This window comes from Rhipicephalus microplus, chromosome X (genome assembly GCF_043290135.1).
Source record: "Rhipicephalus microplus isolate Deutch F79 chromosome X, USDA_Rmic, whole genome shotgun sequence".
Taxonomy (NCBI): domain Eukaryota; kingdom Metazoa; phylum Arthropoda; class Arachnida; order Ixodida; family Ixodidae; genus Rhipicephalus; species Rhipicephalus microplus.
In genome coordinates, this window is record NC_134710.1 from 299,168,036 (window position 1) to 299,185,143 (window position 17,108).

At 45.7% G+C, this 17,108-nt stretch overlaps 1 protein-coding gene across 1 annotated transcript in view; it reads left to right on the plus strand.

Annotated features, from left to right (window-relative positions):
- The window catches only part of LOC119162157 (LIM/homeobox protein Lhx9-like), a 58,792-nt gene that overhangs the window by 16,006 nt on the left and 25,678 nt on the right, over positions 1-17,108 (plus strand). The gene's annotated exons all lie outside the window — the stretch shown is intronic.

Here is a 17,108-nt window from a genome sequence, read left to right on the forward strand (position 1 = left end):
TTTGTTAGAAACAGAAGGAAAGTTGAATCATTTAACATTTTTATACAAAAATATATCAGGGAAAGTTGACTTAAATGTGCCTTGTTGTGTTTAGCCAGCCACTGCTAGGAATAACCGGCGTAAACCTGATCGATCCGTGGCACCCATATTTGCAGGAACTATGCTTACAAATGCAGTTATTTTCCCAGAACAGTTGATGACTGGAATTCACCGCCTCGTGAGACTTTTTCGGTGGACAATTTTGCTATATTGCTAGAAATTTATCTAGTTGGTGATTAGAGAATTCAAATGTGTTATAAATTTTGTTGCTTTAACGTACCAATACATGTTTTGTTTTTGTTTTTTGCCGTCACGAAGTGCTTGATGTTTCTTGTGCCCCTCCTGCCGAGACCAAAAATTCTGCTCTGTAGTATGTCTAAATAAATAAATAAAAAATATTCAGCTCGGACTGCATCACCTCGCAGGCACCTAGGCAATCATCAAAAATGCACAACTGTAATCTGCTTTCTCTGCGAAATATTACGTGGGATGACACAGCTTCCCTATCGCGCTTTTTGTTACTATTTGGTATTTGTTTACGAGAACGTTTGTTGCAGAAAACAAATGAATGGATGAATAGAGATGAAACTAATTGGCTCTCGTTTCCAGAAGGACATATACTTTGTTTTTGTTTTTTCACGCGGATGTGAATTAACACACAAAAATTGTGAAAGAGATGTGGTCCATCAAAAGAAGAAAATACAGAGGCGCAATGCAGAAAAAAGACATAGTAAGAGTGACAGCGAAAGTAAGCCATTTCGTAGGAGACCGTGGCCACAAACGTTTCGGTCGCGCCTGCATTAGCATGTCTTCGATTCACCGATAAGAAGCTATATTACCTTTTATAAAGGTGTCACATGGGTACTTATGACCGAGATCAGTCAGTCCGGAAAAAATTTTTCGGTCGCTATCGACGCGCAAAATATTATGACATTCCTGGTGCAGAGTTTCTTCTCTCACAAGTAACCCGATCGCTAGTTTTTTTAGGGGCGAAGCTCCTTATGGCGTGGCTTGGGCGTCCCTCGTATGTAACCACCAGTGGCACATACCCGAAATAGGTAAAACACTTGACCTCCAAGGTGGTGCCAGTGAGAGATTTCTTCTGTGCGTTGTTTAACAATAAAAAATAGTGCTCAATGTACATGCCAATGGCTGCTAATGGGGAATGCGAGACATGAGCATTCGGCTTTTAGTCAACGCGCACGCTGCGATCCCCATTAGCAGCCATTGGCATGTACATTGAGCACTATCGGACAAGAAAGGGATGCTACATTATACTGGCTGGGTGTAACCTCCTTAGCTTTAGAAAGGTTTAGCGAGCGTTGAGCCGCAGTGCCATGAATACAATGAACTTGTATATACCATGAATGAACTCAAGGTGGTTAAAAACGAGAAGTAGATACGAAGCGCAAGCCGTAAGAAAGTAAAAGCCGAATTCTCCTGTCTCTAATTTCTCATTAGCAGCCATTGGCATGTAAATTGAGCCCTATCTGACAGGGAAAGGTTGCTACGTTACACTCGCTGGGCGTAACCTCCTTGGTTTTCGAAAGGTTTAGCGAGCGTTTGGTCGCAGTGCCATGAATACAGTGAACTAGAATATACCATGAACTCGAGGTGGTTAAAGGTGGGAAGTGGACCCAAAGCGCAGGCCGTAAGAAAGTGTGCGTGTGCCACCTCTCGTTTAGTCCTTGGAATGTCCGCTGGATGGCGGTGCTTCTATATGGGGAATATATGATAAAAAGATGCGAGATGGTGGGACTTGGAGTGTTGAATAGATGAACGAACGGACACACAAACAGATGCATGGATGGACGCATGAACCGACGCAGGGGCGGATGCATGAAAGAACGCAGGGACGGGCGCACAAACAGACGCATGGACGGTCACACAGACGGACGCATGGATGGACGAATGCTTCGCCCCACTCTCCATCATTCACTCCGTGGATATGCTGCCATTTTTAACAACGTCAAAACAAAAATCTACATATTTACTTTCTTTTGTTTTTTTATTGTGGTAGATGAGTCACTATTGGCGACACTTAATCGTATTGGCATTGCTCAAAGGCCTGCTTCAGTTTGTAGACCACTGCGAAAATCTTTTTTCCGCGCCGAAAAGATGAACACATGGGTAAACGATCCACCAAACACCAAGTCATTGCAATATGTGACGCTGTAAGTACCTGTGTCGTATACTGGCGCACAAGCACAAAAAAAAATCCGAACACGGATGGACATGCCACAAGCAGAACTACATCAGATGAAAATGTACAGCGTGTTATCATGCGGCAGAAAAACATCCGCATCGTAGAACTCCCCATAAAATCTTTTATTTATTTAGCATGCCCCACCTATATAACCTTTGGAAAAAGCTAATCCTTTAACAAACAGTTTCCTTAGTGTTCCTAAATTTATTATCACGGTTTAAAAAAAATCAGCACTACTGTGGCGCGCAAGCTGCCGCTAATGACCCGCCTCCATTGCATTCTGCAGCGCGCCAGCGGGAGCGTCGCCCAAAAATGGCGCCACGTGCCGCGCGTACTGCAAGTGGGCGAGGAGAATCGAGGAGGAAACGTCCACGGGGAGGAGAGTGTCTTTACTTTCCCAAGATCAAGGGGTTTTAGTATTAGCAAAGCCGCTTGGCTAATCGTTGCCTTTTCGTGCAAGCCTCACATCGTCAACGCAGCGTGATAAGCGCTACGGTCCTTAGAATTACTTACGTATGCCTTTTCTAGTAAAAAACGTTAAAGAACCCCAGGTGGTCGAAATTTCCGGAGCCCTCCACTACGGCATCTCTCATAATCATATGGTGGTTTTGGGACGGTAAAACCCACATATCAATAAATCTTTTCTAGTAAAAAACACATATACAGAATATTGACGTGTTGTTATTGTGGCTCGCATATGCGCAATGATTGCTTTTTAATTAACAATCACACAATTATGAACGCTAAAACTTGAGCAGTATTGGTGGGCGCTGCGGATGGTGTCGGTCGTTTAAAGTGTCGTTTGGTGCCGTTTGGCATATTTACGGCGGACAAACAGACAATTGCACAGACAGACAGAGACAGACTAAACTTTTGCGTCGAAGGTCTAAAAAAAAAAAAAAAGACTATCGTCTTTAACGTAGTTGATCGGTGAGTTGGTACGACATGACTCACATAAAAAACAGGGTCAATAACGAGGGCCTAGAAAAGAAGGAGACAGACATCGGCACTGTCTGTCTCCTTATTTTCTTGTTCCTCGTTATTGGCACTATTTTTTATGTGTATCGTCTTTAACAATTAGTGATTATTGTCCGATTCAGTATATACACGAATTCATGAAGCCGCAATAAATACGTAACTACGCGCAAATACGTACACTATACCTCTATAATAAAACATGCATTATCCTCGGGTGTTTACTTTACCTTGAATTTGGACCAAGTATGTTTTAATTATTCACTATAACAATAATATTGCAATATTTCGTTGTTGTTCAAGCGAGAACAAGGCGAGGATCTTGTGCTTACGTTTTGCTTCAATCACACAGCCAAACTCACCGCAAGCACCTAATAGAGAGCAGGTGTGGAGAACCATACACCTCCGAAAAAATAATTGTTCGGCTAATCAGTGGTGCATAACTAGCTTTGACATAATTTCGAAACCATATAAGACATTACTTCACTTCGTGCACAACAGTGGTCTAATGGCGCACGTCTAATACACATGCAGTGGTCCTCTTTTTTAGACAGAGAAAGTGAGAGAAACGTAGTGTTTTGATACAGAGATTATCATTGGGCCTTTTGGAAAAACCTTTTTTGCCTGTGTGATCATGTCACCAAAATACCTCAAAATGTATATTTCGGTTAAAATATATATATGTTGCCCGCTATCATGGGTACTCGAGTGTAAATTTGGATTTTACTGGTCTGTAGTTAGCTCGAAAAAAATTGGCAGATCCCACGTACAATCGATGGCATGCAAAGCACGTATAAGGAAAGTTGATATATCACTTTAAAATTAGCCCGACGTTGCCGGGCGGACGTAAATTATGCTGTACACAACTTCCATGTAATTATTATCATGTTTGGACGTGTCATTTACTTTCGTCGTCTATTGACGTCACGTTGTACTAAATTTGGTATATGTGGAGCTAGCGAAACGGCAGCGAGCGTACTATGAGCGTAGCATTTAGTCATGTTTTACATAGCAAGCATATGATGACTATCAAGTTTGAACGTGTCATTTCCTTTCGTCGTCTATTCACGTCAGTGCCATTTTTTGGGCGTGTTGGTAAAGGGAGCTTGACGACATATTGAGCGCTAAGAGACAGGGACAGGAGAGAGTGGACACCACAATGCGCTAACTTCAACAATTTTTATTTTCAGGAAACGCGAACCTATAAATCCGTGTACAGTGGCGCCACCAGTCTAACCACTAGCCCAGCAGAAAAGCCCTTTCTCGATCTAACAAGTCAACTGACGGTGCACTTACACATGCGTCACCTTTGCGAAAGATAGCATGGGCTTCAATTATCTCTCGCACGTCTTTGTCTTTATGCTTCGCCAGAACACTGCAGGATGCGTACAAGGGTGTGCAACCACATTCCACGCAATGTACTGACAAATGGCCATAATTATTCTTGTTTTTAACATTGAGCTTATGTTCACGAAGACGGTCATTAAGGCATCTACCCGTCTGACCTATACATATACCACCACAAGTCAGAGGAAGCCCATAAACTACCCCTTCAACACACGCCACAAAATGATCGCGATGCTTCTTGGAGCAACCGACAGCAGGCTTGCGGTGCGGGTCCGTCAAGCGACTTATCCTGCCAAGCTTTTGTGGTGCTGAGAATACTACTTTAATGCCCACTCGACTAGCTACTTTCTTCAGGTTATGAGCAGTTTTGTGCAGGTACGGCACTACTGCAACTCTGCTCCTACTCACTGCCGGTTGGATGTCTGCTTCCCGAGGGCGACTGTCCACCCGGCATTTTTTAAGCAAACCCTCGACAACAGACACCTGTATCGACTCTGGGAAACCTGCTGCGGATAACCTCTCCGACTGACTCATGACACTTTTCTGAATTTTATGATGGCAAGATTTCCGCAATGCGTTCCCAAAACACAGATTGGCAATGCTTCTTTTTACTAGCTTCGAGTGAGCAGATTGGTATGGCAATAGGGGCTTATTAGCTCTGGGCTTGTATTCCCAACACGTGTGCTGCTGCTTGAATTCCAATTCAATGTCTAAAAACCGCAGCACGCTATCGGTTGGCTCTTCTACTGTAATAACGAGTGGGCTAAGGCAAGCAGAAAAAACAGCTTCGAGTTGACTTACTGCTACGTTTTCTTCACGCTCGAACAAGACAAGGTAATCGTCCACGTATCTCACAACTTTTGCCACCCTGTGCTGTGACAAGACATGTGCCAGATTTCTATCATGGTGGGCCAGAAAAATGTCACTCAGTACCGGCGCCAAACAGGAGCCGATACAGATGCCCTGCTTCTGAAGGAAAGTTTTTCCATTCCACGTGGCAAATGTCGAGCGGAGATATAAGCGAAGCAAGTCTAAAAAGCATTGAACCGAAATCTCGGCTGAGTTTTGAAACGCAACCACACCAAAGCTGTCAATACATTCTTCCACGCGCTCGATTAGTTCATTTTGAGGCAAAGAATAATATAAATCTTTTATGTCAAAGGAGCAGGCGAAAAAACCTTTGTCTGGGTTACTCTTCAGGAAATCTAATATTTCCCCGGAATGCCTAATCAAAAAGGGGTCGTCAATTTTAAGAATACCGAGCCTTTCTTGCAAGAAAAGGGCTAGGTTCTTCTGCCATGACCCTATTTCCGAAACTATTACCCTCAATGGCCATTCAGGCTTGTGCGTTTTCGCGCTAAACATAATATCAAGGCTATCTTTCTTGGCTGCGTCAATATCGTGAAACAATCTACTGAGGCCCAAATTTTTACAGAGACGTTTTGTTTCAAGTTTTACCTTCCTAAGAGACACATTATTGCACTCATTAAAAACTTTGGCAACTGCAGAACAGGCTCTCTCGTCATAGTCACCTTCCCCTAGGACAACAAATCCGCCCTCCTTATCCGCTGGCAGAACGCACAGTCGCTTCTGCTTCAAGAACGACACAACACGGCTTACAGGCACCCGTGAAGCCCCAATATTCTTCCGCGAGATCACATCAACCCCTTCCGATATACATCGATTCGCTTCACCTTCCGGGGCACACTTTGATATCCGTCGCACAAGGCTCAAAAGTTCCGGCGCACTCAACCGTGGCTCGACGGCGAACTTAGGTCCAAGTTTAAGAGCATTTTCAACGTAGTCTGGAAGACTAACCTGGCCGGTGGTTCTGACGCTGCATGTGGTTGGAACTGTCTTCTTTGGGATGCTGGCACGTAAGCCTGGCAGAGTCTGCTTCCACATGAATTCCGTGCCGCTGCTGACGATCGCTAGAAGATTCTTCCACTCCCTGGTGGCATGTCGTGTCCTTCCTGGATCTTCCAAGGAGGTCTTGAGCAGGTCCTTTAACATCCGAGCCTGCCTGTGCCACTCACTCCTAAGAATCTTGAGGACTCTGATGCCATGCCCGGCTGAAGGAGCGAGTCCACCAAACAACCGCACGACTTCATCCGGTAGGTGCTTGCAGCGAATGAAGAAGGAAAGGGAGCGAGCTTGGCAGTTGGCATGAATCAAGAGGGGAGCAACTGAACACGGATTGTACGAAGAACACAGAAAAGAGCCCGATGTACTAGAAATAAATTTTAGCAGTGCCATTTTTTGGGCGTGTTGGTAAAGGGAGCTTGACGACATATTGAGCGCTAAGAGACAGGGACAGGAGAGAGTGGACACCACAATGCGCTAACTTCAACAATTTTTATTTTCAGGAAACGCGAACCTATAAATCCGTGTACAGTGGCGCCACCAGTCTAACCACTAGCCCAGCAGAAAAGCCCTTTCTCGATCTAACAAGTCAACTGACGGTGCACTTACACATGCGTCACCTTTGCGAAAGATAGCATGGGCTTCAATTATCTCTCGCACGTCTTTGTCTTTATGCTTCGCCAGAACACTGCAGGATGCGTACAAGGGTGTGCAACCACATTCCACGCAATGTACTGACAAATGGCCATAATTATTCTTGTTTTTAACATTGAGCTTATGTTCACGAAGACGGTCATTAAGGCATCTACCCGTCTGACCTATACATATACCACCACAAGTCAGAGGAAGCCCATAAACTACCCCTTCAACACACGCCACAAAATGATCGCGATGCTTCTTGGAGCAACCGACAGCAGGCTTGCGGTGCGGGTCCGTCAAGCGACTTATCCTGCCAAGCTTTTGTGGTGCTGAGAATACTACTTTAATGCCCACTCGACTAGCTACTTTCTTCAGGTTATGAGCAGTTTTGTGCAGGTACGGCACTACTGCAACTCTGCTCCTACTCACTGCCGGTTGGATGTCTGCTTCCCGAGGGCGACTGTCCACCCGGCATTTTTTAAGCAAACCCTCGACAACAGACACCTGTATCGACTCTGGGAAACCTGCTGCGGATAACCTCTCCGACTGACTCATGACACTTTTCTGAATTTTATGATGGCAAGATTTCCGCAATGCGTTCCCAAAACACAGATTGGCAATGCTTCTTTTTACTAGCTTCGAGTGAGCAGATTGGTATGGCAATAGGGGCTTATTAGCTCTGGGCTTGTATTCCCAACACGTGTGCTGCTGCTTGAATTCCAATTCAATGTCTAAAAACCGCAGCACGCTATCGGTTGGCTCTTCTACTGTAATAACGAGTGGGCTAAGGCAAGCAGAAAAAACAGCTTCGAGTTGACTTACTGAAAACGTAGCAGTAAGTCAACTCGAAGCTGTTTTTTTTTTTTTTTTTTTTTTTTCTGCTTGCCTTAGCCCACTCGTTATTACAGTAGAAGAGCCAACCGATAGCGTGCTGCGGTTTTTAGACATTGAATTGGAATTCAAGCAGCAGCACACGTGTTGGGAATACAAGCCCAGAGCTAATAAGCCCCTATTGCCATACCAATCTGCTCACTCGAAGCTAGTAAAAAGAAGCATTGCCAATCTGTGTTTTGGGAACGCATTGCGGAAATCTTGCCATCATAAAATTCAGAAAAGTGTCATGAGTCAGTCGGAGAGGTTATCCGCAGCAGGTTTCCCAGAGTCGATACAGGTGTCTGTTGTCGAGGGTTTGCTTAAAAAATGCCGGGTGGACAGTCGCCCTCGGGAAGCAGACATCCAACCGGCAGTGAGTAGGAGCAGAGTTGCAGTAGTGCCGTACCTGCACAAAACTGCTCATAACCTGAAGAAAGTAGCTAGTCGAGTGGGCATTAAAGTAGTATTCTCAGCACCACAAAAGCTTGGCAGGATAAGTCGCTTGACGGACCCGCACCGCAAGCCTGCTGTCGGTTGCTCCAAGAAGCATCGCGATCATTTTGTGGCGTGTGTTGAAGGGGTAGTTTATGGGCTTCCTCTGACTTGTGGTGGTATATGTATAGGTCAGACGGGTAGATGCCTTAATGACCGTCTTCGTGAACATAAGCTCAATGTTAAAAACAAGAATAATTATGGCCATTTGTCAGTACATTGCGTGGAATGTGGTTGCACACCCTTGTACGCATCCTGCAGTGTTCTGGCGAAGCATAAAGACAAAGACGTGCGAGAGATAATTGAAGCCCATGCTATCTTTCGCAAAGGTGACGCATGTGTAAGTGCACCGTCAGTTGACTTGTTAGATCGAGAAAGGGCTTTTCTGCTGGGCTAGTGGTTAGACTGGTGGCGCCACTGTACACGGATTTATAGGTTCGCGTTTCCTGAAAATAAAAATTGTTGAAGTTAGCGCATTGTGGTGTCCACTCTCTCCTGTCCCTGTCTCTTAGCGCTCAATATGTCGTCAAGCTCCCTTTACCAACACGCCCAAAAAATGGCACTGCTAAAATTTATTTCTAGTACATCGGGCTCTTTTCTGTGTTCTTCGTACAATCCGTGTTCAGTTGCTCCCCTCTTGATTCATGCCAACTGCCAAGCTCGCTCCCTTTCCTTCTTCATTCGCTGCAAGCACCTACCGGATGAAGTCGTGCGGTTGTTTGGTGGACTCGCTCCTTCAGCCGGGCATGGCATCAGAGTCCTCAAGATTCTTAGGAGTGAGTGGCACAGGCAGGCTCGGATGTTAAAGGACCTGCTCAAGACCTCCTTGGAAGATCCAGGAAGGACACGACATGCCACCAGGGAGTGGAAGAATCTTCTAGCGATCGTCAGCAGCGGCACGGAATTCATGTGGAAGCAGACTCTGCCAGGCTTACGTGCCAGCATCCCAAAGAAGACAGTTCCAACCACATGCAGCGTCAGAACCACCGGCCAGGTTAGTCTTCCAGACTACGTTGAAAATGCTCTTAAACTTGGACCTAAGTTCGCCGTCGAGCCACGGTTGAGTGCGCCGGAACTTTTGAGCCTTGTGCGACGGATATCAAAGTGTGCCCCGGAAGGTGAAGCGAATCGATGTATATCGGAAGGGGTTGATGTGATCTCGCGGAAGAATATTGGGGCTTCACGGGTGCCTGTAAGCCGTGTTGTGTCGTTCTTGAAGCAGAAGCGACTGTGCGTTCTGCCAGCGGATAAGGAGGGCGGATTTGTTGTCCTAGGGGAAGGTGACTATGACGAGAGAGCCTGTTCTGCAGTTGCCAAAGTTTTTAATGAGTGCAATAATGTGTCTCTTAGGAAGGTAAAACTTGAAACAAAACGTCTCTGTAAAAATTTGGGCCTCAGTAGATTGTTTCACGATATTGACGCAGCCAAGAAAGATAGCCTTGATATTATGTTTAGCGCGAAAACGCACAAGCCTGAATGGCCATTGAGGGTAATAGTTTCGGAAATAGGGTCATGGCAGAAGAACCTAGCCCTTTTCTTGCAAGAAAGGCTCGGTATTCTTAAAATTGACGACCCCTTTTTGATTAGGCATTCCGGGGAAATATTAGATTTCCTGAAGAGTAACCCAGACAAAGGTTTTTTCGCCTGCTCCTTTGACATAAAAGATTTATATTATTCTTTGCCTCAAAATGAACTAATCGAGCGCGTGGAAGAATGTATTGACAGCTTTGGTGTGGTTGCGTTTCAAAACTCAGCCGAGATTTCGGTTCAATGCTTTTTAGACTTGCTTCGCTTATATCTCCGCTCGACATTTGCCACGTGGAATGGAAAAACTTTCCTTCAGAAGCAGGGCATCTGTATCGGCTCCTGTTTGGCGCCGGTACTGAGTGACATTTTTCTGGCCCACCATGATAGAAATCTGGCACATGTCTTGTCACAGCACAGGGTGGCAAAAGTTGTGAGATACGTGGACGATTACCTTGTCTTGTTCGAGCGTGAAGAAAACGTAGCAGTAAGTCAACTCGAAGCTGTTTTTTCTGCTTGCCTTAGCCCACTCGTTATTACAGTAGAAGAGCCAACCGATAGCGTGCTGCGGTTTTTAGACATTGAATTGGAATTCAAGCAGCAGCACACGTGTTGGGAATACAAGCCCAGAGCTAATAAGCCCCTATTGCCATACCAATCTGCTCACTCGAAGCTAGTAAAAAGAAGCATTGCCAATCTGTGTTTTGGGAACGCATTGCGGAAATCTTGCCATCATAAAATTCAGAAAAGTGTCATGAGTCAGTCGGAGAGGTTATCCGCAGCAGGTTTCCCAGAGTCGATACAGGTGTCTGTTGTCGAGGGTTTGCTTAAAAAATGCCGGGTGGACAGTCGCCCTCGGGAAGCAGACATCCAACCGGCAGTGAGTAGGAGCAGAGTTGCAGTAGTGCCGTACCTGCACAAAACTGCTCATAACCTGAAGAAAGTAGCTAGTCGAGTGGGCATTAAAGTAGTATTCTCAGCACCACAAAAGCTTGGCAGGATAAGTCGCTTGACGGACCCGCACCGCAAGCCTGCTGTCGGTTGCTCCAAGAAGCATCGCGATCATTTTGTGGCGTGTGTTGAAGGGGTAGTTTATGGGCTTCCTCTGACTTGTGGTGGTATATGTATAGGTCAGACGGGTAGATGCCTTAATGACCGTCTTCGTGAACATAAGCTCAATGTTAAAAACAAGAATAATTATGGCCATTTGTCAGTACATTGCGTGGAATGTGGTTGCACACCCTTGTACGCATCCTGCAGTGTTCTGGCGAAGCATAAAGACAAAGACGTGCGAGAGATAATTGAAGCCCATGCTATCTTTCGCAAAGGTGACGCATGTGTAAGTGCACCGTCAGTTGACTTGTTAGATCGAGAAAGGGCTTTTCTGCTGGGCTAGTGGTTAGACTGGTGGCGCCACTGTACACGGATTTATAGGTTCGCGTTTCCTGAAAATAAAAATTGTTGAAGTTAGCGCATTGTGGTGTCCACTCTCTCCTGTCCCTGTCTCTTAGCGCTCAATATGTCGTCAAGCTATTCACGTCACGTTGTACTAAATTTGGTATATGTGGAGCTAGCGAAACGGCAGCGAGCGTACTATGAGCGTAGCATTTAGTCATGTTTTACATAGCAAGCATATTACGACTATCATGTTTGAACGTGTCATTTCCTTTCGTCGTCTATTCACGTCACGTTGTACTAAATTTGGTATATGTAGAGCTAGCGAAACGGCAGCGAGCATGCTATGACGTTGCATTTAGTCATGTTTTACATAGCAAGCATATCATGACTATCATGTTAGAACATGTCATTTCATTTCGTCGTCAATTCACAACACGTGGTACAAAATTTGGTATATGTGAAGCTAGCGAAATGGCCGCGAGTGCATCATGAGCGTGGTGTGTGGCCATGTTCTTACATGACACGCATGTCGTGATTGTCATGTTTGCACCAGTCATATACATTCGTCATGGATTGACATCACGTAACACCGAAATTGGTGAGCTAGCGAAACGACCGCGAGCGCACTATGAGCGTAGCATGTAGTTATGTTCTTACATGACACGCATCTCATGAATATCATGTTTTCCTCAGTTACATACCTTTGTCTTCGATTCACGTGTCGTAATACTAAACTTAGCGTACGTGAGGCCAGCGAAACGACCACGAGCAGACCATTTGCGTGGAATGTAGTTATTTTCTTTGCATGACACGCATGTCTTGATTATAAGGTTTGCAGCAGTCATATACCATCGTTGTCCGTTCGCGTCACGTATAACCAAATTTGGTATATGTGAAGCTAGCGAAACGGCCGTGAGCGCATCATGAGTGTGGCGTGTTGTCATGACTTACACGACACGCATGTAATGGTTTTCACGTCAGGGTGTGTAACTTGTGTTCACCATGCAGTCATGTCATATCATACCAGTTTTGCAACATGTCATGTGAACGAAACCACCGCAAGAGAAGCCAGACCATGAAATAAAAATCATGACATTCATAACACACACGTCATGATTTTCATGTTACGACTAGTCACTCATGCTCGTCATACAGTCATGCTATGCCAGACCAATTTCGGTATCGATACTATTATTGAAACGGCCAGGAGAGCTAAGAGTCGTAGGTGGCTAGATAGATAGATAGATAGATAGATAGATAGATAGATAGATAGATAGATAGATAGATAGATAGATAGATAGATAGATAGATAGATAGATAGATAGATAGATAGATAGATATGCTCAAAGTCACCGAAGTTTGCTAAGAAATGCTTCGCATGTAGAAGTCTAAATTGCAGTTAAGTATTGAGATAGATACCATACAGCTATTCGTTTCTTATGGATAGACGGATGGATGGATGGATGGATTTTATTTGGTCCTTCGGAACAGAAATACCAAGTCTCTCTGCTGCGTCGCGGACCCGATGGACAGCTCATAGCTGTTGTTCAAATCCGGAGCTCGCAATCCTCCCATTTGGACGGCGTGATGACTACCCCACAGCCTAACGGGGGAGCACCGCTAGAGCATATTTTTCAAGTTAGCTCTATCGTCGCAGAAGGAACATGTAGTAGTTGTCTGCATTTCTGGATAAATTTTGTTCAATGAAGTGGGATTAGGGTACGCCCCGACCTGAAGAAGCCTGAGTGTCAGAGCCTGAAGTCTGCTTAGTTTTCTGTGCGGTGGAGGGTATTGTCTCCGCGTCATGTAAAAGTGTTTTGTCAATTCGTTATACGAGATGGGAGGGTAACGGTTATCCGAAACATCAGCGCCGCGCCCCTCGATAGCTTCGCGGTTTACTATTCCTCACGCAGTGGGCTGACTCGTTGAGATTGGGCGAGGCTCCCTCAATGAGTCCCATGTGAGCTGGGAACCAAATGAGTGTGTGTGGCTCGATGTCTTTGTGCCGAAAAATTCGCAAAGCTAGTTCCGATAATAATAATATTATTATCTGGAGTTTACACGCCAGAACCACAATATGATTATGAGCCACACTGAAGTTTCGGGCTTCGGAAATTTTCAACCATCTGGAATCCTTTAAGTGCAGTGACATCACATAGTACACTGGCTTTAACCGCAGCTGCCTAGATCACCTTCTCTCCTGTGTTCGTAGTATTCCTTGCTCTAACACGTGTCAATTGGTCATCGGCCACTAATACAGCTAAAGTGATGCAGCCTGACCTTGAGAGCATCTCGAAGTGAAGAATGGCAAAGCACTCATCATAAACACGTGAAACTACCGGTGGAGAAAGCTCACAGTGGCTGAAGGGAGCTTTGGCAGAATCAACTGCGTCTCCTATAGCTACCGCTGTAGCTGATCTTTTAATGCGTTTCTTCGGCTCATCATCTTCTTCTTCGGCAAATATTTCTTCTCCAGCCTTTTCGGCGGCTTTTACAGTCGTTTGGGGGTTTTCGCGGCGGTTCGGGCGCGCTGTGTGAGATAGAGTGAATAAGGCCTTTTTTTCTTCTTCTGTTTCCTTACCTATCCCCTTTATTCCCATTACCCTATCCCTGTGCCAACCTGTTGAGGTGTCATCGTAAAGACAGACAGTTACAGGCGGCACTTCTCCCTTCTTTTCCTTATTATAAGCACAGGCGGTTTGAAAGAGAACTAGCGCTCCCACAGACGGAGAGGAGCATTCGGCAGGCCGCACCAAAGGGGGGAGATAGAGCGGCCGTACATATACAAACATGCACAGAATGTTTGCAAAGTATTCGAACACACAGGCTGACCTCCACTCGCGCTGCACCGGCGACGAATCTTTGAATGAGCGTACCTTCTATTTCGTCCGTGTTTTTGGGTTTTTGCTGGTTTTTCTTGGATCTAAAAATACTTCGAGTGCATCTATAGCAGTCATGGCCTGATGACTAGCTGAGAAATCTACACAGCAGACCTTCATTTAAGACGGCATTTCCGATATCTGTGGTACGTCTTAAACCGGTACTGATGAAGCTGTGAAAGCGATAGATGACCGATGATTACTTATAAATGCTGACTCTTCGCATACGCAATAACATGATGAACTGCATCCTGCAACGCCATCTGGCATTATACGCTTCGGCGGCGGTAAAAAATTGCGCACTATTATTCACTAAGGAAGTCGCATCATCTGAACTTAAGAACACACAAACACACAACAATGATGGGATTGTGATTGAGCAAAACGCGAATTACGTGAATTTGTGCAACTTTGTTCCATAATTAGGTAAGAGAAACAAAAACACGCACGCATTCTCTCTCTCTTTCTTTCTCACATATCTCCCTCCTTTTACCTTTTTCCAGATCGTCAGGTGTTTCGTGTACAACCTCCGAAAAACAAAGTTCTCTTGCTTGATTAATAGCGGACGGCCGTCAGCACGTTTTCACTGCGGCGATTACGCCTCATAATCTTCAAAGCTTCGCAATAATTCTAGCAAGCAGAAGTAAACTCACGGAAAAAAATGCTGAAAGCTTGTTTCTGTTGCAAGTGGCGCAAAACGCTTGCTTCAGCGGTGCAAGTTTGGCGTGCACACACCTGGGCGGCGTCGATTGCCGCCTACAGAGGGATTCGGAGCGAGATTCTCGTACATGAGCTCCTGCGAAGAGGGATGCTCCGATGAAGCTCAGGACGCCGAGTTTATAAGCCGCTTAACGTCCATGGCAACTAAACCCACGGCGCGGCTGCCGGGCCAATGCCCGCAAGACTCGCAGGAAAAAATCATGCAGATGTCATCAATTCGAGAGAGCTATGGAAACAACGTTGCACTTGTAGGCATTTTCTACAGTGGTAAGCTCAGAACTTAGTTGCAGAGAAAGATGTGCGTACACACTGCTACGCACCATTAAAGAAAAGAACATCTGCAGCATATGTGGGTACGTGGTACTAATAAAGTAGTGGTAATAAGCTTAAAGATGTACGCTCATCCGCCTCTTCAATCTATATCAATAAGTACGCTCCCAAACACCCTGTTCGGGGCACACACATGACATAAATTCTTATTCGACTGCCCGTGCCAACTGCTACGTACCGAAATGGTCAAAATTTAAGACACTACGGGAGCGCGTGGCAAACACCACCGCGGCGCCCTCTGACGGCTGCTTGCGAAACTCAAGAGCGCGCACTGCGCACGCTCGTCCTGGCGCGTCGCCAACGGCCACTGGCACAGGCTTGCATGTTTGCTCGCCTAAAGTGCGCGCACCGGAACACCCGAGAAATCGCAAGGCGGCCTTTTTGCAGCCACCGCTGAATTAAGCGCCGAGCTATATGCCCGAAAGAAAGCTTTTCTACTTGCTAAAACTTTGTTCTTGCCAGTCCTCGATAATTGCATGCGCAGTTCTTTGCTTCTTAGTGCTACAGGCCGGTTGTGCACCGGGCGCCACAAGAAACTGCTGAATGATTTTGTCCCGCGAATGAAAACCGATCGGTAATCTTATCGCATATGCATATATCGACTGAAGAAAAATAACGCAAAATGTATTTACTGCACCGCGGAGCGTCTGACAACAACGCGTAGATCTAGGGATCTAGTGCGACGGGCACCGAGAACTGGCAGCCCAAGTCGAGATGTTATTGCTCGGTAGTTCCGTGGCGACTGTAAAAGTATGCGCCTTGCGTTTTCTTTATCATTCCGATGCGAGTAAAAGAGCAGTCTCGCAGACGCAGAATAGCACGGACTGCTATAGTGCAGTGCGCACTCTCCAGTTTCGCAAGCAGCTGCCAAAAGGTACCACCACCCTGTTTGTTTGCTACGCGTTCCACTGGTTTTTAGAATTTTGAACGCGGCTGTACGTGGTGTAGTTTGACATCATGCTGATGCATCTGCGAAAGTTCATTCCCTTTTGCTATCAGATTTACCGTTGTACCTTTCAAGTATATTACTGTTATCTTGTACACAGAGACAACCTAATTGTCTTTTATTATCCGAGTTAGTACCATATGTTCCTGTGAAATTCTATTGATCTTTTAAAGGTGTAAGTTGTGTGGACAAAACAGGTGGCATTACACACCCGGGTAAGGCACGGGACAAGGGTCGTCTGCTTTATAATATCAGCTGCGGGGTCGCGAAAGGATGCCTGAGAGAGACACCACAAGGACGCCCTGAAATATCAAATAAAGAGAGTTCACTCCTCATGCGAATAAATATGCCATGAATTCGAAAGTCTGTGTTACAGATATTACTGAAAAACCGGGAGAAAAAAAGCTAGCCTAAGAGAATGTCATTGGTGATACGCTGATTTAGCTCTGGCGTTTGTGCCTCGGCTGCTTGCATAATCTTTCCTTCGCGATTTGTACAAAAGGCCCCGTCGTATATACCAACCGGCTGCCGTCACTTGCGCAAAACACCCTGCTTTACAACGTACAGTTCACACCCCTATAGGCTCTTTTCGGGAAGGCTGACCGTATTATCTCAACAGGCTCAATATGGGGCGGTGCAATTGAAACTGGATATCGATTCTCGTTTCAGTTGTCTCCGCACGGAAAGAGAGGCAAGGAGTCCGGGCTCTCTTCACTACAGAGTAGAACGCCGAATTTCAGAGAACGCTTCAACAACTTTATCTGCGTCTGCACTGACACCCATTGTCGCGTAAGCCAGAAAAGTTCAGACTGGCGAAGATAGGTTGGTGATGCTTCACATGCTGCCATAATGCCACTGGAGGTGAAGGGGGGGGGGG